Genomic DNA, 26,576 nt, shown 5'->3' with positions numbered 1-26,576 from the left:
TACTTAGTCAGTGTTTGCTCATACTGAAAGACAGAAGGAGGGACAGCCTAGTGCTTCGAAACTACAGCCTCTGGAACTGAAACAAACAGCAGCAACAGAGCCTCCATGCTGTGGACATGAATAATGTGAACATAACGTGTTTATGTCACAGCAGCAGGTGCCATTTCTTTCTTCCGGTTTGTTACTTTTAAAATCATATTGAAGGCTCTTTCAGATATGCTAGGCGTTACATAGACACTGTATGATGGCATTTTTACATGATGGGCTCATGTCTGAATAAGCACACAAGTCACCTTTATGTTAAGGTTGTGACGGCAATCTTACTCACTCAGACCTTATCACAATTCTGTGACATGGCACTGTCGGCACACGCCGGAATCAATGGCGTCAGATTAGCAATGGATCCAATGACTACGTATAATGTGATAGGTGTCACTCGTAGTCCCAAACCCACAGAAAACGATCAGCCTAACTGTGCTCTATTTGTTCACCGTTTTGGGTTTTACTGTTGTGATTTAGTTTCACTGCTGTTTTAGAAGTATACTATGTAACTATGTTTTGCGCAATAAAAGGTCTTAAAGGTCCCATGACATGGTGCTCTTTGGATGCTTTTATATAGACCTTAGTGGTCCCCTAATACTGTATCTGAAGTCTCTTTCCCGAAATTCAGCTTTGGTGCAGAATTACAGCCACTAGAGCCAGTCCCACAATGAGCTTTCCTTAGTATGTGCCATTTCTGTGTCTGAAGCTATTGAGGAGGAGAGTGGGAGGGGCAAGGTGGAGGGTGAGGGTGTGGCCTTGACCAACTGCCACTTTTCTCGTTTGAAAGCCATGATGTCTCTCTTTCATGGGTGGGCCAAATTCTCTGGGCGGGCAAAGCAGAGAAAGGGGAGGTAACCTTGCTCCTTATGACCTCATAACAAGCAGATTCCAAAACGGCCCATCTGAGCTTTCCTTTTCTCAAAGGCAGAGCAGGATACCCAGGGCTCGGTTTACACCTATCACCATTTCTAGCCACTGTGGGACCATAGACAGGCTGGGGGAACTCATATTAATGTTAAAAAACCTCATAAAGTGAAATTTTCATGCCATGGGACCTTTAAAACAACTAGACCTATGTTATATTTTTTGTTGAGTCATATGTTCTCCCAGATGTTTCCAGCAATGTTCAAACCCAGAGAAATCTGTAATTTTAATCAAAGTAATGCCTTTCAATGTAGTCAAATCCCCTTTCAGCATGCATCAGTATTGTTGTTGTCTGCCAGAAGCTGTCCTAAATTGACTTATTATTCAGTTTTGAGCCACAGTTTTTCCAATACACTTTTTGTATCTTGGTGATTTCTTAAGTTCAGCTGAGCCACTTTGGTTCGTCCTCTGTCCGCCAAACAGCATCGGCAAACCCTGATATTTATATTAACAGCGTTAGTCAGTGTTTTTACCGGTTTGAATCACCGGATTAGTTTGTTTTGGAGAGGAGGACACCCCTATGGATAATTTGGCTCCTGGTAAAAACCTCCTGAACAATGAACACTGAAGGAATCCTAACCGGGAGAGGCTGACTGCCACGACGGCAATGGTGGTGAAGACCACAACTCCCCTGATCCCATGCTAATTCACAATGTCACCGAATTCAATCTTTTGTTATTGTTTTGATTTAGAAGAAACCCCTATCTGCAGTGTTATGTTTTATTTAATTTTTTTCCTTTTCTTAGAATTGCATATTGTGCGTTTAAGACGCAGCAGGCAGCTGTTTACCACAAAAAGCTCTAAAAACCTACTGTACACAACTCTCTCAGCACCAAACGCAAGATGTTAGCGACAAGCTGGTGAACATACTGAAGCATTTCGTAGCTAAAGAGCGCAGATATTTCCTTCAGACGTTGGTGGAGACAAAAACAGAGCAAAAGAAGAGAGGGAATATTGGACTTACATTTGGTAGATGCAATTAAAGCTGTAGTGCGTAGTTTCTGTCGCCCCCCCATGAGGAATTCTGAGTAATGACAACAAAACTGACCACGTGTTGACATGATACAAGCCTTACGTTATCACGCACTGCCCCCCAACGCAGTTGCTAGTAGCCAAGGAGGACACGGAGGAATTAAAAAAACATAATGGACTCTTCAGAAGAGGTAATTAGTATCTTCACTCGAGCCGCTGCGCGGGAAAGTCACCGGACGCAACAATCTTCTGAACATAATTCATACTGAGAAATTCAGAGAGAGTTTGTGTGGAGCTGATAGGCTTAATTAGCTTTGTAGCAACTCATTTGGCAATGGCTTGAATGTAATGGATGTTTCCTTAACAACCATGTCATGCCTGAATATTCACACCTATGTTTGGATGACAAAAAGCTATTACTTTCTGCTTTCAGCCACAACAAAAACTTGAGAGGTAGTTCGTGAGTTACTAATTTACAGTAAAACGTCAATACAAAAGCTTTAATTGAGAAATTAAAAAGCCATTAAGCTTTTACTTTTAAATGTCAGTAAGTAATTGATTACTGGCTTTTTTTCCTACAGATGATTCTTCCAGAAGGTAAAGGACCCAAAAAAAGTCAATTAAGGTCTTTCCTCATTTTCCTCATTAATTAGCAAACTAGTTGAGTAGCTCATCTATTAGCTGCTTGCCAAATGATCCCACTTAAAATGTATTCCCCTAAACATTAGCATGCACACACACACACACACACACACACACACACACACACACACACACACACACACACACACAAATCTGTAGCTAACGGTACAGAAAACTGTGTATCAATATTCATACTACATTATACATTTATCCTTTATGCCATTTGATATTCTACCTCAGCACCATTGTCATTGAAGGACAGTCACACAGTAATCATATTGTGTGAGATGATTGCTTGAAAAGAGGCCATTGCTTCATTTCAATGGCTGCTCTGGTTTCCTCCAAAAGGAATAATCAGATTTTCCACGGTGTGTCGACTGGCATTAGGCTTCTCTACCTATCTTGGCAAGTGTTTTGTGGAATAGCAGATTTTTCTCACCGTGTCTCTTGTTGTTGCTTATAAATCCCAGTGTTACTTGAAGGACACTCGCCATATTAGGTTCCCGTCTAATTTTAGTCTTGGGAGGTAGAACTCATCCATTTTTCATGGTATACTTTTACCACCACTAATTCAAAGGCCTCTTCCCCATTCACCAAAACGAGATTTGTCTTAGCATTTCCCGCTCCCATTCCAATGTTATCTGCTGCAAACAAGTTCCATGTTATGTGTTTCAACACTACATTATCGCTTAGTTCCAAGTTACAGCCGTTTGTAGGAGTGCCAGCCAAGGTTCACTGCAGCTGGGCATGGGATTATCTTCGGTTAAGCTTGTGTGAAATCCTAACAACCATATTGAAAACACCAAAATAGCCCACATACAAGGTTTTGGGCTTGACTGGAGAAAATCTACACAAATTGTCACATATGATTTTCTTTTTCAGTAGGTGAAGGAACTCCGTGGCTACAATCAATTTCAGATTACGGCAAAGAGGCGTCTCCACTTTAAAAGGTCATGCGTTAACTTACATTTTCCTTACCTCTAGACATAAAAGGGAAAAAAGGAGCCCACTGATGTTAGACGGTCTCTTGTTGTCAACATTTTTTATGTTTGCCACAAAACTCAGGGGACACATTTGTACTGTCCTAGTATGAGCCTGTTGCAATTATATGGTGCCCACATTGATCCCAAGTATTGATTAAAGTCTGTCCTTGATTTTAAGATTCAACAGGCGCTTTTCTGGATTTCAGAGAAAATGAGAACAATGGAAATTTCTCTCATTTGAAAACAGCCAGGGACCTCATAAATAAGGCATTTTAATCGACTTTAAGAAGAGAAACATGACTTCCTTTACATCTTGTGTCTACGTTGTGTTCAAAAGAACGGAATCTTTGATAAGAGTCAATATGAACAGCTGGATTCAAATATTAGGAGAGATAAGCAGATATAACGCAACAGACTTTTTTTATATAATATACAGATGTTTGGATATTGAAAAGAATCAAGTTTAACCCATCAAAGCACTAATACATAAATACAGGGAGCAACACATTTTGCCTCCTGTATACAGGTATTGGTACAATCTCAGTTTACAATAACCAAAACAGTAGTTGAAGGGATAGTTCAACATTTTGGGAAATATGCTTATCTACTTCCGTCCATTCAGAGTGAAGCCGGAGCCAGGAGATACTGTAATTGGTTTAGTTTAGCATGAAGACTGAGAGAAGGGGAAAAGAGCTAGCCTGATTCTGTCCAAAGGTAAATCAACACCTCATATCAGCTTTATTTTATTTTTATTTAACCTTCATTTCTCCAGGAAAATACTCATTGTGATTAAGAGTCTCTTTTACAAGAGTCTCCTGGCCCAGACAGGCAGCAGCACAATTACCAGAGTTTCAGACATAAAGCATATAACAATTCACAATGAAAATACATAATAAATTACAGGATCATGAAATATCAAGACATTCAACAATGTTCGCCAGAAGTTATACAACTTGGATCAAACAGATCAATCAGTCAAAGACATTTACCGCCAGATGTGCCTGCCTTCATGTCATTTAAAATGACTTTAAAAGCATCTAGTGAGACCAACTCACCAAGATTCAGGCAATTTTGCAAATCGTTCCAAGTAGAGGGAGCAGCATATTAAAACGCCCTTCTACCCAGTTCAGTGCAGACTTTAGGGACAGATAAGAGGAATAAGCCCTGGGAACGAAGACAACAACTTCCTTTTTTTGTTCTCATGGATATAGCGCTGTAGATAAGATGGAAGCAGACAGAGAATAGCTTTATAAATAAAAATACGCCAATGATTAGGTCTATGAGTGGACACTGCCGACCAGCCAACTGTTAATCATTCATACAATTAATATTTGAAAGTAATGTTCCAGACTATTGTGTTCTTTGATTCCTGAAGTCCTGTTGTTACTGAGAGGTTGCCCTGGCAGTCAGCGGAGACTCCAGAAAGTCACTGCAGGCCAAGAAATAGCCCCACACATAATCCCCCATGAAACCACACAATTGTGTTTATAAAAAAAACACAGTTGAGATACATAAATTGTCATGAAAGTATACTCTATGATACAAACAAAAAATAATATATGCAAATTTAATAAAATAAAAAATCTGTCAAAAGGTTCAATAAGCACCTCATTTTTTTTTTTTTAATGAGATTGTGTCAGGCTTTACAGGATTAACAGACAGACACAAGAGTGGCATCAATTTTCTCATCATCATCTAAAGACGTGCATGCTAGGTAACTAGCAAGGACTACAGTTGAAAATTAGCTGTCTGGCTAAAACGGGCTCATTTACAAAAATGTTGATTTATGTGCATTGTCCTAATCAAATAAATACATCTTACAAGCTTTAAAATCGTACAAGCTAAATCTTGGCAAGCAAGTAAATAGGCTTTTTTCCTCCAAAATGTCAAACTATTTCTTTAGGTTTGTCCGTTTCTACATGCATTCTCTACAATCAAAATATATTTTTAGACACTTATTTTGTCAAATCCCTCGTGCTCATTTCCTCCCATGCTTCAGGCCTCTCATTCAGTCAGAAACGATGATTCATCTCTGTTAGCGAGAGGCCCAGAGTCAACAATACTGTATTGCATCCGAGTGCTAATAATTAGGTGATTAACTCATGCAGTTTGAATACAAGTTTCCAATTCATTTGCTGTGCTTGGGGACATACTTTTGCTTCTATTTTCTGCACACTACCTCTGGGTCACTGCATACCTCATTTCCTCTTAAAAAATAAATTGTTTCAACTAATAATAAAAACATTAGGTATCTCAAACTAAAGCAAGATGCCCCTGACAGCGCTCTATAATTAACACTAGCTTTTAAAAGTCATTTCCTATTAGCTGCCAGGGGGGGTTTGCGATCATAATATGCTCTCATTCCCAATTCTTTCCTCTTAGAACTTACACTTCTCTCATTCCCTGGAAAGTCTTCTCCACTTACAAATTATGTCAGCATGGGACCTGGTATTTTCTCTGTATTCAGCTTCCCATTTCTAGGTAGTAATTTTGCCTGTTACCAATTATTAATAACAAGAATCTGATGAAAGCCTGAATGCTGGCTGGATCTCTGGAGCAGCTAGTTTTTTCAGACAGATGTTTGAACTCATGTGGACGTTTTGTGCCAAAGCCGCAACATGTTCTCACTTGCTTCAAATCAGTTTGTATTTAGGAAGGGGGTGAGAAAAATAAGCTGCAGCGGCATCACTTGCAACAGTTTTAAATAACTCACACCAAGATTTTTTTTAAATCCCACAGAAGCCCTCGTTTCCCCAAAAGTCATGATTTCTGAGGAACAAAATGTCTTCACTCTGCTGTCAATCATCCCGTGAATAGGTTTTTGGATGAGAATCAAAAGATATTTACCACATAATACACAGAGCAGCAGTAAATATTGGCGGTGTTAATGTCAGTGTGTACTGGAAGCGTGAACTTTCTCCTCTCATTTTCCTAGAGAGCTGTTTAGTGAGCGTCATCTCTTTTTACATCAGACCCTCAGCGAGGGATTAGGCAGACCTCACTGGCACTGAATAACATGGGAGGATTAGCACTTTCGCCTGTCACCAAATCGTTCTGACGGATTAGCAATCTCCACCGTCACTCTCGAGAATTCACTCCGGCTCCAAACGAATTCAAGTTGGCGCGACAGCCAAGGTGACATTGGAGTGAAAGGGAATGAGTCATTTTTTTTCTCTGAACCCTTTCAGAGTCTGGCACCACGCTCAGCATGGACAATGATAGCGTGACGGACATTTAGTGGGAGCTAAAGCTATTTAGGTGGGCTTCCATACGGTTGAACGAGTGCATCAGCCACAGATCAAGGGCCAATTTTGTCAGCTGCACCAAATATATATGTAAAAGTTCACATTTAAAGTGAGGAAGGTATCTGGGTGGAAATCGAAGTTTAACAGGAAACCCAGAATCTATTCTAACTGGGGGTTTCAACATTCTCCAAAGTCACCACAATGTCTCTCTGAAAGGTCTCTCTAAATACAACCGGTTCTCAGCGTCTGATACCGACGCAAAAGGCACCCTTTGGAGTCTGTATGAGACGCAACAGGCTTTCAACTCCAATGTAAAACCCTCCACGGAAATATTAGACGCTTAGAGAAACTGCTCGAGGGCGCCGCTGTGAGATGACATAGTATAAAGAGCGACAAAGTCTGTGGGGATAAAGAGTGACAGAATCCAAAAAAAGGCTTGGTGGATGGATGGGTCAAACAAACACAGGACTTTCACCCAGGAGACCGCTGTTGGTGTCCCATGTGAAAGCAAAAGTCAACGCTAACTCATTTTAACTTTACGCAATAAAACATACTTATTTTAACCCAAACAACAATCTTTTTCTAAACCCAAGTGTTTTTGTTTTTGTTATTCACAACGTTAACCACGTGTTGAAGTCTATTGGAATACCCTGCACGTTAAAAGAAATGATGCTAAAGGAGTACCCAAAGCGTTAAAAAGTGACGCCAAGGTGTCCTGACCCAAGCGAGTGTCTGTGAAGTTGGAAGTGAGAATGTATTAATGCATAAGACTGGGTTATCAACTGCGTAAAGTGGGCAACTGCCTGGGGGCGCCACCCTCGGGGGACAAGACAACCCCAGCTTCACCATGTTTCAGGTAGGGCTGCACAATTAATCGCAATTTTATCGAAATCGCAAAATGAACAAGTGGAATATCCAAATCGCAGGGGGGGCGCAATATTTGTTAAAAGGCAAAATATGTGTTAAACCATTCTAAAATAAAGTATTGTGGTGCTGCAGAGACATCCCGCCCTACAAATCGTATCTTACAGACTAAAGAAAAAATCTTTGTCACACTTTAATCCTTTAAAAACATTTTTTTTTTAAATATTTTTCAATGAAAATAAGAATAATACAAAAATACAAAAATTATCAATCCCTCCAATATCGTGAATCATATCGCAATATCACTCAAAATAATCGCAATTAGATATTTTCCTAATATCCCGCAGCCCTAGTTTCAGGTCTTTGTACGTAACTTGATTATTTGCCAAATTATTTGGGATTATTATGCACTGCAGAAACAATAATTCTGTCCCTTTCTTTGTTGTGTTAAATCATATTGCCTCAAGCTAACTGACAGAGAAAAAGACCATTTGGTACACCATCAGGTGTTGGCTGGCTTCTTGGTTTCTATGCACATTGATGAGGAGAGGGGTGGTGGGGGTGCAATAATAGGAGCCCGACAAAAAATGTTTGCCTCAGGGTCCCATAACAGGTTAATCCGGCCATGGCTCTACACAACAATTTCACTCCCACACTCTTGAAAGCCATGTTCCCTAGCCAGTAAACAAAAGCCAAATTAGTTTTATTATTTAAGTATTTATAAGATTATTACTACTTAGGTTACCTCTTCGCTGGATGTTTTGTGTTTGCCATGTTTCCACAAAGGTATGCATAATGTCTTTCAGAAATAACACATTTGTTATTTAAGTCACTTTTCTCAACACCACAATAAAAAATTAAAAAGAAGTAATTCACAAAGACCAATAAATCCCCCAAAGTATCTGTTATTTAGGTGAAACTGTTGCAGCAATAAAAAGCGCTGACTGCAGAGTACTGTTTGTGGATTTCTACAACAAATGTGACAGAAGCCTAAGGCTCACTGTGACTGAGACACAAGCTCTTCTCCTGTGATTTGTTTGCGCCAGAATTATTGTAACGGCATCAAATTAGTGAGTCTGAGCTTACTGGATGCTTTTGCAGGATATTAGCTGCCTTTTACACCTGCTGCTTAATTGGCTGTTTGCAAACATAACGACAAGCCAAAAACTGTACTCTTCTGGGAATGAAGCGGGTTTGGACCACTTAAATGTGCTTAAATGCACGAAAATCCCAGGCTAACACATATTCACATCACATGCATGCATAAATATTCCAAAAACATTATGTACAGTCTGCTATCCACTTGAAAGCCTTGTGACTAAGTTAGAAGGAAGAATTCTACCATTGCAAAAGCACTTGAGTTCATACTGTCTGTGCTCAAAGGAATTGTGGTTTGGATAGAGCTTATCATATCATATGTTTGAACAGTGTTTCCCTCATGTAGTCATCAAAACGACCATCCAGTTGAGAAAGTAGCACATCAAATTATTAAACCCGACTTCTTCTTCTTTTTTTTGGCAAAGTCAAGCCACGCTTTTTTTTCTTCTGCAAACTCTGTCTATAACTCTGCGGCTAATCTGTCCTGAATTCTGGACATTCTAAATCTTGCAATTTGTACCATTCAAGAAAGCCAAGCATATGCCAGGAAATCATTACAGGGAAGCTGAGGACAAAAGGGCCTCTGTATTAAAGTCAATGTCTCACACAGGATGGAGAACTACTGGTGGCATGCATCCATTAGCACCTCATCTATTTTCTATCAATGGAACACAGAGCAGCATAGTAAATAGTGGCACCTGCTCCGGCAACCAGACACATTTCTCAGCAACAGATACTACCTTTTTCACTTATTGTTTGAAATCTGGATCTTAATACGTTTGAAAGCTGTTTCTTTTTCTTCATAGGGCTCAAGTCAGATCACTGTACGGCTGATCAAGGAGAGTGTACTGTGCTGTGGCATTCTGGGTGGGCCTTTTCCTTTACAAAAGCTTGGATTTCTTTGTCCTTCACATTAGCATTTTGAGCATTCATATTTTAAATGCAGAGATGATGGTTCCAGATCAGTCACAAGCCATGCATTTCACTGCTTGTTTCTTTCTGTCTGTCATCTTCATGACAATCCAACTGAATATTCTTAAACAGTTTTTTTTTGGGCAGTAGATGAGCATAAGCACTTGTACTAGAAAGCTGAACAATGGAGATTAACATTGACTATGTTTACATGCACATAATATTCCTTTTTTTTTTTAAGATTATCTTTGGGCATTTCAGGCCTTTATATTTATAGGACAAATTGAGACATGAAAGGGGAGAGAGAGGGGAAATGACATGAAGCAAAAGGCCGCAGGTCAGAGTCGAACCCGTGGCCACTGCATGGAGAAGTAAACCTCTGTACATGGGCACCTGCTCTACCAGGTGAGCTACCCAGGCACCCAATATTCTGTTTTTTGCCCTTATTCCGAAAAAGACGATATTCCGACTAAGCCGTTTACATGGCTAATGAAAGTGAATTTTCCACTAATATTCCCGTTTACATGTAGCCGTGCAAAATACAATTTTTTCAAAGTTTACCAGCGGTGGCAGACTTGTTGGACCGTGCGAATACAGCATCTCTATTTCATTCCTTTAACCTTTTTTTGCCGACCGGATATGGCAAAAGTTTAATCTATCAACTAGCTTCACTACCTTCTTCGTTGCTCTGCCTGGTTGTAGCGCTATCCTATTACGTGCAGAGGGAATTTGAAAGATAACCGTTTATCCCGCCCCTCGGATTGAGCCCTGTCAATAGTGAGTTCCCAGACCGGGTCCCAGACTAACCGATGTGGGTCTGGCTTGTCAGGCTATCTAAAACCTGAATAACACCGGAATATCCCACATGTCTTAATCGGAAAATGCTATATTCGGAAAAAGGCCTTATTCGGAATATGCTGTTTACATGACCTGTGTCAAATTTGGAATATTGTCATATTCGGAATAATAGTGGAATATTGGTGTGCGTGTTAACATACTCAGTGATTGTCCCCATTTCCATGCTGGGTGTATGAAAAAAACAAACTTTACCAGGATTTTTGGAAAAACAAGATATCTAAGTCTTGGTAAGTTTTGGGATGGAAAGCGTGCAAATAACACATGAAGAGATATTGATTTTAGAGACATGAGATTAAATATGGCAAAGCCCAGTGATCGAGGTCCTGTCCATGTGGGAATGCTGAGTGCACTTAGCACATGTCTTGGCAACCTGAGTGCACCCTGATAGTTCCCTATCCGTTAATGACCCATTAAAATAAATGGCCGGAAACATTTCAACCACTTAAATGCTCACAGAAATAGTATTCTTACTTTTAGAGAGCGATCAGCAACAACTTGCCTAATTAATTTCCTTCAAGCTTTTGTAGCTCAACAAGCCATGTCCTATTTGTTGTGTTTGGCTAAGGTTAGTGTGCAGATTTCTCCATTTCCAAATTAGATTCAATAGACCATAATGCAATGCAGCCACAGGATATTTTTATTTAAGTCTCAAACGAGGCTTATGCGGGGATATTTTGCTACTTAAATGCTGCATGTACATGACGTGTAAAACCCAGCTGAATGCTTTTATGACATTTTCTTTATGACATTTTCTTTGAACATACTTACTTTTTTGAAGTAGGCAAGGCAGTTTAAAGGAAAGTGGGTACAACAAAAAGGTAAATTACAACACTGTGTCAACAACAGAAATCCCTTAATGCACTTAACAAGAGAATAATGGCATATTGTGCAACACAGAAAATGTCTGACGGTGAAATTAGAGGCAATCCTCTCATGACAACTCTGAGTGGGAAAATGGAAGTGAAGGAACAGAATTGTTCTTAAGTAAAATACTCCAGTAATCATTCTTCCTCTAATGAAGCCCACGGTGAGTTACAAACAAACTATGTCTCCAAACAGAGGAGAGCACATTACCGTTACCCACACCAACTTCTCAGTTAATTAAGTTGACGGTATCAGCATTTAGAAACGTTGAGCGCATTATTAGGTTCTGTCATCCACTCAATTTACAAATATATACCAAGGTTTTAGAATTTAAATATGTAGTCCTTAAGAAACCAATTGTATGATACTACTGATACTATTTATATTGGTCATTAAATGTATTTACACCCATAAGTTACCTTTCCATAGTGTACATTGTTAGCCATGGATTCTGCCATTCCCGTGCCGCATTCACATAGAATGTGCATGCACAAAGGATTCAAAGAAGATGACGCATGCTTGCTCAACACGAATTTGGAAAGACAGGAGCTGTTGAATGTGCACACAGCACATCATGACATATAATCAAGATTAAACTGACAGAAGGACTCAGAGAAAAAGTAGAAATGACAAATCCGTCTGCTACCTTAGGCACCACGGACAGTGCCATGGATTTATCGATTGACAGTTAGCCTACTGATATCTCAGAGCCTTGGTCGGGGCCATAGATTCTAACTTGCACAAACCTCAGCTAGAAAAAGGATCAATGAGAAGAATAGACTAACTTATTCAACTAAACAACCCCTCTGACTCTGCACTCTCTCTCTTCTTCTAGGGGATGGACAGGGGTATGGCAGGTAAACAAGGGGCATGCATTTTATTCATGTTCCTAACAAGGTGGTTGGCACCCCCCCTCATCCTCCCTCAAATCGCCTAGTGCCCGTTATGAATTACTGTAAAAAGTCTGGTTTCACCCCGAATTTACGGCTGATATGAGAAAAGTTACCGGGTTTATAATGCTGTAATTAAATTGTGTCTAGTTTTGCATTGCCAGACCTCTCTCCACAGCGCTGCGGAGGAAGGTCTGGCTAGTCCACACAACATTCCTGGATAGGAGAAAAATGTGCTCTGGTTTATTGTCCGGATGCAACAATGGTGCTTCTGCAAAATAGCCTCGGGAAGGAACTTGTTTTGGTTGAACATGTGCACGTAGAGAAGCAAGCTTTGTAATTAAAATGGCTGTCGAGTGTCTGATGAGAATTTTACTCAAATATAAAAAGATAAACATAATTTGATATTTCTGAATTGACCGGAGTTTAGAATGCCAACATAAAGAAAGCGGAAGGTGAGGGACATCTGGCGGAACCTACGGCAGACACCAGAACTATCCCGTAAATTAAACGTCGTCAATTTATCCTAAATTGTGTCAAACTACAAAAAAAAATAGCATCCTAATATCACATTGACACGTGACGTTACACTGGAATTGATTTTTCTTCATTAAAATGAAAAAAACAAACATTGCAGCGTAGATTCTCTTCTAAAGCAAGTATTTTTAAAAACAAGAAGATAGAGAGGTCACATTATTGTTTTACAGAAAGGTGCATTCAATATTATTAAGTGACATTTGCAAGTAGCAACTAGTTTGCAGTCTCTATCTCTCATTTTCTTGAACCACGAGCCGTCTATTTCTGTGAGAGCGTGATGCTGGCCCACTAACAGTGTGTGAAATAAGGGACAGTCTTATTCTGCAGTGGATCCATTTCAAAACACTGCTATGCTAATTAATCCCCAAAGCAGCTGACAAACACAGCAAGATGGACTGCTTGCACATTTTTGCAAGATTAGCGAAATGCAACACATTCAGGATGTTCTCTCGTCAAACTGACACTGTCCCAACAGCAGCTCTCTGTTCGCTTACCCACTCCAAAGTGTGACATTGAGATTGTTCGGCAATATTTGTTCAGCAAAATCTGGCTCTCGCCAAACACTTGCTTGCTTTTAGTGCAGGTTTCTACAGTCAGAAGCTTTAATTCATTCCAGTGTATTTGCCAGCTGGATTGCAAGAATCTTTCAGCATTACAGCAAATGCAGTTGTTTTGGCAAACGAGCACACAATTGCTTAAAATTCACAGAGCTTGCCTTAGTGCTGCACACAGCAAGATGCTTGTGTAGAAACTCAGCCATCTTATCAGTCTGAATCTCAGTGTGGAGTTACAACATCCCATTTGCAAAGCTCAGATTCTTCCTATTTACGCTAATATTCTGTTGGTGAATGTTTACAGATGTCCGATTTTTCATAAAATATAATCTTTTATTTTTACATTAATTACAATTACATTTTTTTTTGTTCAGTTTAAAATAGGTTTAATTTTGGGTGTGAAAAGAAACATTTGGATTTAGTTCACTTTTATTTAGATTCATAGTTCAGTGACAGAATCATATATTCAACTTTAGAACCATTACTTTATGTTTTCAGAAGTTGTTTTGCAGTCTGTGATAAAATTGATTCTCTTTTCTACCCAGGGAACATTTCTGCTTACGTTTTTTCAAGGATGAAAGATAGTTTTAGTCAGTTTGTGAAAATGTTTCTGTTTACTAAGTTTTTACATCAATTTGTTTACTTTAACTTTAAATTTTTTTTTTGCTGACTTTGAGTGGTTTCAGTCTATCAGTACACCATGACATCACTGCTGTGTGGCACAGGTGCAACAAAGCCCACTTCTGACCACACCTACAGTAGCCTCGCATTGCCAGACCTTCCTCCACAGCGCTGCGGAGGAGGTTTTTATTTTCATCGTTTTTAAAATGGCTGTGTTACCAAATCTACCCCACTCAGGTGTGAACAAATCTAAAAAACAAAAACAGTTCTGCCTTTACTTTTACATCTGTAGTCAGACGACAGAACAAACTGTATGGAATACCTTAAACTTCCATGAAGTTCATAATTATCTTGACCTCATGTCAATTTGACTTATGACTTATTATTAGTAATGCAAAGTTTGCTAACATTTAAGTTTACAACAAGCTCTTGTCTTTCACAAACCGAGGCTGCGGGCCGTATGAAATCTGGTAGTGGGCCATGTTTGGCCCCCGTCCCAGACTTTGGACATGCCTGCTTTAAACCAATCGCAATCGTCTTGGGTGACGCAAATCGCCGTACGGAGCAATGGTGCAGCGGCGAAATTGCCTCTGGAAGGAACTTGTTTTGGTGGAACATGTGTACGTTCAAAAGTTGTTTTAGTCGTGCAACAGAAAACTCAGATTGGACAGGTAGTCTAGCTAGCTGTCTGGATTTACCCTGCAGAGATCTGAGGAACAGTTAACCATAGTCCTCGTAAATCGACCAGAGTTTAAAATGCCAACACAAGGGAAGCCCAAGGCGACGGATATCCGGCCTAAATGAGTGAAATGCGGCAGAATTTCCGTTGGCAACGGAGCAATCCCGGAAGTGGAACTTCGTGGATATAGACTACACCTACAGTAACAGAACTTTGATGGGTCAGTTCACCCAAATATTCTCCCAAAAAAACACTTGTAGTCTCTCACCACGGCTTGGATCCAGTCTCACTTTTATTTGCTGAGGTTTTGAGGTGTCTGCTGCTGAGATTTGACACTGCAATACAGGGGAGGTGAATGGAAATTGAATGAAATTACTTCCACTGCTCCTTTGTCATCCTCCTCTCTGCCTGTCTCACACTAGAAATACTTAGAAAATTCCTCTGTGGCTGTCTGTAGAATCTTGGATGTATTCAGACAAACAACCCACATCAGTTCAAACCTTTTCTGCAACCGAAGTTCCAGTCAAATCCCTTTCACTGCATGGACATGTGAAACACTTCAGAGGATATTACAGGTCACACTAACTGGGAGACACATTGGGAAACACTACACAAAACACTTCCCTCGTGTTTTCTCAATGGAGAAAGTCACAATCAGTGAGTCACAATCTACCGACATAATTACATAAAACTTCCCAATTTAAATTACCGTAACTCTTAGGTCACCTATTCTTTTCCAGAGGGAATTAAAACAATGTCATATGCCAAGGACAATTTGTTGCTGCTTTTTGCCTCCAGTCCTTTGCACATGTGGGGCATGCACATTTCAACAGTGAAGATACAACCAGTCAGCACTAAAGATCATTTAGTGTATCTAAGCAGCAAACTTGATTTTCTAACCAATAATACAAATAACTTGTAGAGGAATTTTTCACACCTGTTTGTAACCTCTATCTACGCATATAACACTACAATGTGCCACCAATCGACCTAACTAAAAAAGTAACATACTCAATTATATATTAAAATCAAAAACCAAACTAAAACAGAAAACTATAAATAATAGTTACCCTGATTGAGAGGCAGCTCTGCACACTACCTCTGGGTCAGATGCTCAGTGTGGCAGCAGCACACAAGGACGCAGCTATTGCAGGGCATGTGGCGCTGATGCTGTCATCCTAAAAAAGTCACTGAAGCTGTGGCTTTGGCCGGCAACCAGCCACATGGCCCCACGGCAAGGAGTGTGCTCTCAGACAGAGGATCAGCCAGAGAGCTGGCATCCACACGACAGGACAGCTGAGAGGCCACGGGCTCCACAACTGGAAACACGCAGGCCCTGGCGCTACACTGTCGGTTTAATGGCCTTTGTGTTCTTTGAAGTGCTTTATAATGGCGAGGAGGAGAGTGCATTAAGGCTACAGCTCGCTGGGCCAATCGTATTGACAGGGTGGTTACTAAAAGTATAGCAGGTGTTCCCTGGGAGTGCCGCTCTGTTCCCTGTCTAAGCAAACAACCTGTTTGTATCTGCACTCGCTGGCTTTATTTGTGTTATTACTGAGCACTTCAGCATAGCCATCCCGCTTCCTGTCACAGAGGTGAATAAAACCATATTGACCATCCTAGACTGGAACAATATTTGTTCCCGAAATGTGCAACAGCGGGCCCTCTTTTTACCTCTATCATGACAGGCAATCAGCAGTTGTTTTTATTACCGCGCATACGATGTCAGGAAATCAGTATGATTTGTGTTTGTCTATCACCTGGTGTCATTTATTACACTGTGGTTGGTCTAACAGTATCTATTTATACAGGAGTTCTTTTTTTCTAATAATAAAAATGTTATGCTGCATTATGTTGCCTTATCTTTACTTCACAGGGCAATGAAATGCTTAACTGTATAATGTGTAATTTGTCTTCATTGCTGCTGCAAACGCATCAGAATCCAACGCACCAAATACATGATACAAAAAAAACATGAAAGCATAAAAAAATCAATATTAGCCTTGAAGTTACTGCACACTCACATATATTTGCCCTGAAACATGGTAAGATTCAGAATGTAGGACTGTAGAAATTTTGATTTGCCTTAACATTATGCTTTTAAGTCAAAACATCTCATTCAGATCACGCTCCTTAATCAGCTACCACCGCTCTCACTTTCAATTCCTGTATCAGATTTACTTTATTGTATGCTGTGCCGTTCGTGCACTTTAAATGACATTTCAAAAATGCCTCCCTGTTGACTTTTGGCATCATTTCCACTCTAATATCCAATTCAGTAAGGTCTTTATAACCTCTTCATGTTCATTTTGGTCTCCTTCTGTTTTAGTTTCATAAACCCCTCTGGGTTCACATTTCTATCACCTGCACAATGTGTAATATATTACCCTCTATCATTTTCTTTACTGTATATGTGACTACAGTAAATTTGCTGTAGCAGAGATGGAGGGAGGCAGCGGGAGAGAGGTCGGGGGAGCTAATGATAGAATATGGGCCAGATACAGGCAGAACTCCAGGAGATGCAGAGTTACGGGCCTCACTGTTGAAATTAATAAATACCAAAATGGAAAGAGATGAGGGTGAGGCGGGAGGGCCGGCAGGTACTCTGAGATTCAGATATCAAATCTGCCTCTTGGCTTATGTCACATTTAATTCCTCACCTCTCCAATTTGTTTCCACAATAGTCTGTCTGCTGCTAAACCCACTGAAACAGAATATAAAGTCATCTTTTTCTGGTATTACAAAAAGTTTGACTTTTTGGCACAAAATATGTCTGTAAGGCTATGTTTACACTTGGCGTCTTTTTTGACAAGAAGAAGTTGATTACGGGGCTTTTGTAGTTAAAAAAAAAGCCGGCAGCTGCTATAACAACAGCTACTGCTACAGTATCCTAGCTAGAGCGCTATGTGGAGCGGTGCTAACGTTAGATAAAACAAAGTGGTGGAGCAAGCTAGAGAAAGAACAGAGAGAGAAAGTAGTGCTGCTAACGTTACATAAAACAAAGCGAGTTCCGTGTACAGGGAGCACCCGGTCATACCGTAACTCGCTGTGCTCCGACTCCATTTTTTATTGTTATGAAAACAACAGGACTGACTACTCCGCTTGTCAATGGTTGGCTGTCAAAAAAGCGCTTGACGTAGGCTGTTTTTTTTTTTCAGAAAAGTTGAACTATTTTAAACTTCAAAAAGACGCTCCAAGCTGCAAAAAAGAGGTCGGCAGTGATGTTTAAAAAAGCGTTCAGGACTTTTTGGAAAACACGGTTTACTCCATAGGATCATAATGTAAAACAGATGCTGTGGCAGCTTAAAAAATGACGCAAAGTGTGAACATAGCCTAACTCTTCCTTTCTGAGACTTGTTAGATGTTAACCCACACAATTTCCATAGCTCAGGTATAATGCTTTTCATTCAAACGTAGTATTAATAATGAAATCAAGATGTATTATCCACAATAACCAGGACATTGTTTCTGGAAAAACACACTGATGTTAAGTTAAATGTCATTTTTCAATCAGAGAGTCATATCGCAAAAGGGTGAGAGAACATTGTAAGTTTATTAAAAAGATAGATTATAAAGACAGTCGCGTTCTTGTATACAGGCGGCCGCTGTATTGGGAGCTACTGTCTTTCTAATCTATCTTTTTAATAAACTGTCTGTACACTTACAATGTTCTCAATGCTTCGGTTAACATTTATGCTACCGTTGAAGTATGGTGATATTTTGAGCCTTTTTAGTGGTATAAAATAGCGATTTGTTTTTACTTTCCCTATGCCCGAATACTAGCGTTGTAAGCGAATCAATGGTCCGCGCTATCTTGTTTCAAGCTACACATTCGATTAGCATTAAAACATGTCCCAGAGAACGATCGAGTGGGTATACATCTGTTATTAACCTCTAGGTTCGTTTTGCGCTAGAATTGTCCTTTAAGAAAATGCCATGGTCTATGTCATGTAATGTTTCTGTAAAGTATTAATAATTTACTCAGAATGCTGCTTGTCACTTTCTGACCTGTCAGCCCGAACCCCTGATATTATCTAGTAAGCTTCTCCGAAACCTGCCTGACCTGCGGGTTGTCATCTCGACCCGCGCATCACTGGTAGTGGGGAGCTACTCAGTAGCAGTGTTGCATTGATTTTTGTAAAAATGTGTGTAAACACAGCCACCAAGATAACTGGCTAACAACATAATCTAGCTTTGAGATGTCCTGGTGATTCTTCATAGTAAAAATGATTGGAAGATGAATATAGGTTATTGGAGAATGCAGTGGGGCACTTTGACTACAGTTGTCCTCTCCACTTCCCCAGTCACTGATTTGATAAGCAAGCATACATAGATCCTCAAGTTTAAATGAACAAGGAGGTTACTATTAAAGATGGCTCTGAATTTGTCATCAAATCAATTTCTGTAGATGTGCTGTATAATATCTTCAAATGTAATCTGGGGCCAAGCACTTCCTCTGGGTATAATTACAAAATGGACCCATCATTTTTCTCATGCTTGTATCAAACCACCTGTTGCCAGAATTCAGGAAAGGATATTAAAAACATTAAAATGTTTCTGGGGCAGGACCCCTATACCTGTGCTTCCTATGTCCTAATGAGACATTGGATAAAGTCAGAACTATAGGGGGTCTATAAAAAACAAGTCTTTCTTTTAAGGTTGTGAAAATATGAAATTGTTTGGATATTCAGTTTATTAGCCACCCAGGAGAACCATATGCTAAAACTCCTCGTTAACTAGTGATGACACAACTCGCATTAATTAAAAAGCTCAGAAAATGTCATTCAGAGGGCAGAAAAATAAATATCTTACTTAACTACACTACCGAGTTAATGAATGTACTGCTTAATAAAGGGCACCCAGCTCCTTTTACCGACAGTGCTCTTAAACAATCTAAAAATAGGCATCTGAGAAACAGCTAATGTCAACCTTCCTCTGAGTATGTGATGATGCCAGAGAAAGGGAAGCCCACACTAATCTGAGAACTCCATTGTGCTGAAAGCTTTTTTTCCCCCCATTTTACCAGTGTCTCTTACAGGAGTGTGTCCTCCAGAGGCCTGCCTGTTGCTTTGATCACTCATTTCTTAATGGGAAGGATGCGAGCCATTATGTGCTCTTGACATTGCTGAGGACTGAGCATTTTTATATATAGCAGCAAGAGTGACAGGCACTTATAAACATTTTGACTTTTAGCACTTTAAATGGGTTTTCAGACTGGAGCGGTTTCCTCTACTATGTAATGTGCTACGAGGTAGAATGAAGATCGCCTTGCATTAAGGAAACAAATAACATATAATAATAATAAATCTGTAATTGCAGTTGGTCAAGTCTGTACAGAGCAGTATGAACTATATAACTAACTAATATCGATCTCTAAATCATTACAGTTAATTTCATAAAACACAATGATCTTTTAAACTGCTACACGTATACAGTGGTGGAATGTAACTAAGTACATTTAGTCAAGAACTGTACTTAAGTACAATTTTGAGTATGTCCAGGTGGTACTTCTACTCCACTACATCTCAGAGGTAAATATTGTACATTTTACTCCACTACTCCACTAATTATTTGACAGCTTTTGTTACCAGTTACTTTACAAATTAAGATTTTTGCACACAAAACATTTGAAGTCAAAGTCATTTAGTTGATTGACGTTGGCAACTCCTTAACTGTTTTAGTAACTGTTCATGCAAAAACATTTCATGTGCCATTGTAAAGATTTGCTGCTGCTTTTCCTTTGAATTATTTCAATCCTTTTTTTTGAGGTTTTCTTTGATAACTTCAATAACTAGTTACAAATTTTGATTATTAATATGACATATACATCAATTATTAAATGATGATACATTGTTATATGTTAAGCTATGCAGCAGTAAATAAAGTGTGAGCTCCACCTTTACCAGCTACAACATTAAACACAATTATAATAATATAATATACATTATTCTGACATTTTGCTTTTAGTATTTTAATGCTGATACTTTTGTACTATTACTTAAAGTTATTATAATGTAACTTTTAAATGTTTCTGAAACTGTAATTTTTCATCTGATGATTATAAATGACCTGTAACAGCAAACCAGACTAACAGTGAAAAGAACGCTATTTTTATAAAGTTTTTATTAATGCTTCTGCCCGGGTCCGATTCTTCCCAAGAAGTCACAAAATGATTTACGGCAGGTAGACGGCGCTACAGTAACACATTGTGAAGGAAACAGATTTCGGTGTAACACTGGAAAAGCCTGTGTTAGTGAGTATCCAGCCAGGTAAAGGGTAGCAGGGGATTTCTTCATATAGACCTTATTGTATTTTAATTTTATTTTAGAAGTTATCTGCTGTAGTTATGGCTGATACTGGGGCAGGGCCATCACAGGAAAGAAGGAAATTAAACGAAGAACAACTAAAATCTGAAAGTGAAAGACGACGTGCGAGTCAATCTCGGTCGGGCTTTCAACAGATGGAGAAAATTACAGGCTTGTAAATGCTTCTAAACCGTCCCTGAATTGGCCCTCATGTATGTAATATGTCTATTTCATTCATAAATTAACTTTACAATGCTCGATGTGGTTGTACGTCAGTAGCGGACATTAAATTCAGGCAATACAGCACCGTAAAGAAAATATCTTTACGACAGCAGATGTGGTAAAAACACTACAATTTTTTACATTATAATCAACAAAAACTGAAAGTTACACATAGCTATTTTAAGTAAAATGTGAATGCAGGACTTCTACTTGTAACAAGAGTATTTCTACACGGTACTTCTTCCACCCTCTATTAGCAAAATATCATACCATCTGTACATCAACTAGCTCCACCCCCGATAGAGATATATATTTATATATATACACAGTAGGTTGACACCAATCAAGTATATTGATTTTACTGATAAATGACCACAATACTACAGGCTATCATTAAGAATAAGCTTCTAACTGTTGTCTACAGCAATGGATATGATGCAGTTTGATGGATTGCATATTTACTTTGAAATGGATCAATACTACGCTGGTTGCCTGTGTGAGGGCCGTGCCCTGCATTGATTTTAATGTAACATGTCAGCAGGATTACGTAACTATGAATATGGTATTATTGTTAGTCTTATTATTATGGGAATGGGTATATCTGTTATTATGATTAGTGTCGTGTTTATTAATATAATTATGACTACGCTTATGACTATGAACTTAGTGCAGGATTGTAATTATTTGAAAGGTTTTCAGCAGTCTTTGTCCTTTGTATCTCGAGGAAGAACCTTGAGTTTGTTGAAACTGACGCCTACAGAAACCTGCATCTGCAATGCTAATCACACTCCAGCAAAGGGCCCCACAGACAAGCCTCGTCTTTTCCTGTGAAACTAAACCAAAAATAATGTGTCTCCAATAAGGCTAATGTTTTGCAGGGCTACATCTGGAGAGAGAACTTCACTGTCCTGTTACTTTGGTGAGTATGTGCGAATGTTGTCGGTGCTTTTATATTAATTCAGACATCTGTGAATCCCTTTGTCTGCCACCTCCTTTACATAACTTAGGTCAAACCTCAACGTATTCACAAACATTGCAAGATTCATAAACTTTTCTTTCGTTTTTATTGAGAGTTGTCTTTTAGCTTTGTAGCCATTTTGGCAGAGCACCTCTGCCTATTTTGAGAATACTCTCAGAAAGCTCTTAATGTCACATATAAAAAGCAGTTGCAGTTCAGGAGTGGTTCCATCCCTGCAATTTGAAGCACTTCATCAAGTCTTTGTAATTCAACATTTGGATGATTTTTTTTTTTTTCTTTTTGCAGCATCCTCTTCTTTTGATTAAAAAAATCCATGACTTACATGAAAGTACTCCTCCGTAGCTTTTATCTCCAATATTATTTAATCTTGTCAGGGAAAATCCTTATACAACATATTACTGTTTTTTGAATTTTACCACTGGGGCCAAATCTCTCTCTTCAGGTGTGGTCACTGTTTCTGCAGACAACATTCTTTTCAATGAAAGTGGAGATTTTTGCTATGAGCTCGACGTTGCTCTGCTAACTGGACTGCTTAGAGGAAGGTAGTTTAGAACAGTTAATTCTCCATTCAGTTTCTGACTACTGCCCATTAACATTAAAAAAGAGAAAGGCTTTTGGCGCTGACTCGTAGCCTACACACAATAACCATGGCGGTTCCTTTGCTGCTTTACGAGCTGATGACCATAAGGCCTTTTGTTACCAAAGTCTACAAAGAAACCTCCAGAAAAGGACCGGAATTAATGATATACTCCCAAGAAACGTGACTGAATTTGAATACAATATGCTATTAAGCACAAAAAAGTGGAAGCCTAGAAGAAAAACGTGGCTGTTGTCCACTGACAATCGCTTTGCTCTTGGTTTTCTGTAAAGGCTTAGGCCGGCCGCATGGCGCGAGCGTGTCAGCTGCGTGCATGTCCGTTTTTATTTTGGCTCCCATGTTAACAGGTTAGAGCTTGCACACTGCCTGCGTGACACGCACGTCTCAGGTGCGGCTCGAGTGCGCTAGAAATAGAACCAACGCCTATTTTCCACGCGACACGCAAGCATGTTGGAAGCGTTTCCAGGCAAAATAGAATAGGAAAAGATGTTCATATGTCATTTTCACACAAATACATATAAATAAATGACATGTTGATGTTTGAAAGTCTCTAGGTTTTTACTTAAATGCAGATATAAATGTAATTAAAAAAAATCTATTTCACCTTTCAATAAAGAACAAAATATTCTGTAGCCTATTTTGCCGCGAATACTGCCAACATTGTCTTTGCTGTAATCAAATCAGCATATATTTATGTTTAACATAAAGTATACTGCTTGAGTGCAGTAAATCAATGGGAAACATACATGTGTACAAGGCCAGCAGCAGCAGCAGCGCCGCATCAGACACGTTTCTGGTGTGCAAAGACATAGAAAAGTCCACGCAGCCGCCACGCAGCTGACACGCAACAGAAACGCCACGCTCACGCCACGCAGCCAGTGTGTGGCCGGCCTAAACTGGAGTTTCTACATGTTTCCGTACTACAAATGAGATATTCTTTACAACACTGCAGACCACTTTGAAGCACATAGCTGTCTTGCAGACAGTTGAGTGTATCATCCAAACAGCTACCTGTTTTCAGGCAATCTCAGTACACTATTTAAATAAAGGTGATGAGACTTCAAACTTGCTCGGCCTTAGTACTCCATTACATTCTACCATATCATTACTATATATATATATATATATATACACACATATATCATTACATTAGTAATGCAATTAAAAAAATGTGACACATTTTTGGTTAAGTGCTGATTTATAGTATGGCATGTTCATATGTTGGTGGGAAGCTCCAACATCTGGGATATACGAGGTGACTGCTGAACAGCATTTTATTTATTAGTTATGCTGTAGGAAAATTAAACCCAAAAGATAATTATTAAAGCAATTAAAGTGTGTGCGTGGGTGCGTGCGTGTGAATTAGCCAAGTCCTTGCATTAATAATGGTGCTATTCAGCAGCCAGCTGTTCTTCTATTGTGCTTATAATAGTTTTTTTTGCAATACAATAACTTAAATGCGTGCACTATTAGCAGAATATGGGGTGTAAGAGCCACAAATAAGAAAATACACGCAGCTCAAATTTGTCTGAATACAAATCATTTCACTCTCTAATTTAGCTCATTCATGCCATTCTTACTTTACCAAGCACAATAAAACAGGCACTGGTACCGGACAGCTGATCATTAACTATTACTAAAATGAGGCACTTAAACACAGTGGACTCCTGCTTTGTAGGCCTTAGCGATATGTCAGTGCAATACACCTTGCATTCAAAACCTACATTATGTTACCTTATCCTGTGTTCATATCATAGGAGAAAGACACATTTTAAATATTCTTGTATTGTATAAAATTCATGCGGCTATGAACTATTCAAATTCACTAAGGCATAATATGTTTAACGTCTGTGCAAGTAGTAGACATACGCATCAAACATCTGGATCTCTAGGTGACACTTGTTGCTACAACATGTGGCATCTGTCCTTTTACAATAACAACAAATATTAAGGATATATATTACATCATCAATTTAAGAAATTTCATGTTCATGCCTAAATTCTTACATTTGGCTTAAGATTTTGGATGCTACAGAAATACTGGTAGCAGTTTGCTGTGGGTGTGTCATGCGGATGTGGCCAGAAGCGAGCTGCATTGTGTCTATTGAGTTGAAGCTAATAGCCACAGATCATGTAGGTCCTAATAATACGAATAAGACAATCAGTAAACAGAGATAAACATGGAGCAGATAAAGTCCAAACGCTGGCATTGCTTCTTCACATTGCTGAGGGAAATAAAAGTGCTAAGAAGAAGCAACCAGCTGGTTGGTGTGCAGCCACATGGATGGGATGTTAACTCATTAGTTTGCTCACCAAGATAGGAGTGATAAATAAATGCGGGGGTTTGAAACTGACCAGTGAGGCTGTGGAGTTCAAGATTTTGGTCGTGGTTAGTATGTCTTACTAATTACACAAGTGCAAACAAAGTCAACAGGAAATGATCGAGAACTAGAAGGACTTTCAAACACTTCCGTGCACTTGATGAAAATGTAGAGCCTCCAAGATGACACAAGTGCAGCCTGGACAAGCCCTGCCAGTTACTTCCAAATGAACAGAGGAGGTGGCGTGAGGAAAGGAGGTGGCGTGAGGAGAACACAGCACGGGAAAAGAGAAAAACAAAAGGGGGGCGGAAGACAATGCCACCTTCCCCTCTTCCCTCTATTATCTCCTTCCCCATCCCCCTCTCACCCTTAACGAGGGATAGTTTTCTCCTCGCCTCTCATCTCTCTCCTCCCCTCTTTTCCTCACCGTCTCCAGGGACCAAACACGCCCCTGACACGTTGCTATGGAAACGCCTCACACACACACACACACACTATCTCGCAGACTCTCGCTCTCTCTCTCTCAGCGGTAACGCCTGTATTCTCTCTCTCCTCTTTTAGCATATTTCTTGCTCGGAGACAACAGGGGCGGCAGTTGTCGAAAAAAAAAAAAAAAAAGTCCCCGCGCCTGAATCCATTTGTCACGAGAAAAAGTTCTAAAAACCTTCTTTGATATTCTGGATTGATGGTCACAAGATGTTATAGTTTGGTCAGTGTGATAAATTATTTGACACGGCTCACCAAACTGTTGTTCCTGAACGCCTCTTTTTATTATATTATATATCTTACAAATGCATTCTTGGCAATTTCCCCTGAACTTTGCTCTCCATTAGGAAGATAGGAACAAGCTGATTTTGTAGTAGCTGAGTCCCTTGGCTGGAGCATAACTCATTTATAATTCAGTCCTATTTCTCATACTTAAGGTCAGGCTAAGAAGTGTGTAAAGTGAGTTTTTTTTTGTTGCAAGCACTCATCCGCATGAAAGGATGTATCTCTACACTATATCTCACCCCCGCAGGCTTTTAGAGATCCTGGTCCACTCTGGGGGGTACAAAAAAAAAAAAAAAAAAAAAAAAAAAAAAAGGACTGTGTTCCTGTGCTGCAGGTCCACTTTGACTCACAGCAGAGCACCCGCCGGCAACTTCATACAGTGCATGTGTCATCCCCGCTGTGCAGCTCGGGGAGGGTTTTTTATCCACCTTGTGAAGTGTGTTGGTGTCATCATGTCGTCCAGGGCACAGATGCAATCTCTATGCTGCATCAATCTTCAGTGGGATAAAAAAAAAAAAAAAAAAAAAAAAAAATACATTCACATCCACAGGCGTCACCAAACCATTCGCCCAGGGCAAATTTGACACATTTAAATAAATAAAAAAAAAAATGTAACATCACTTAATTGATTTCCTTTTCATACCACAAAGCTGTGGGGAGGGAAGTGTCGCCATCCACCCAAAACTCAAACAGTG

General features: G+C 39.5%; 1 protein-coding gene across 3 annotated transcripts in view; it reads right to left on the bottom strand.

The window, feature by feature from the left end:
* lingo2b (leucine rich repeat and Ig domain containing 2b) overlaps positions 1 to 26,576 on the bottom strand; it is a 51,080-nt gene that overhangs the window by 10,783 nt on the left and 13,721 nt on the right. The window lies entirely within an intron of this gene.

This window comes from Perca flavescens, chromosome 20, assembly GCF_004354835.1.
Source record: "Perca flavescens isolate YP-PL-M2 chromosome 20, PFLA_1.0, whole genome shotgun sequence".
In the NCBI taxonomy this organism is placed as follows: domain Eukaryota; kingdom Metazoa; phylum Chordata; class Actinopteri; order Perciformes; family Percidae; genus Perca; species Perca flavescens.
Note: the sequence above shows the minus strand (reverse complement) of the source record. Positions and strands in the feature narration are given on the sequence as shown.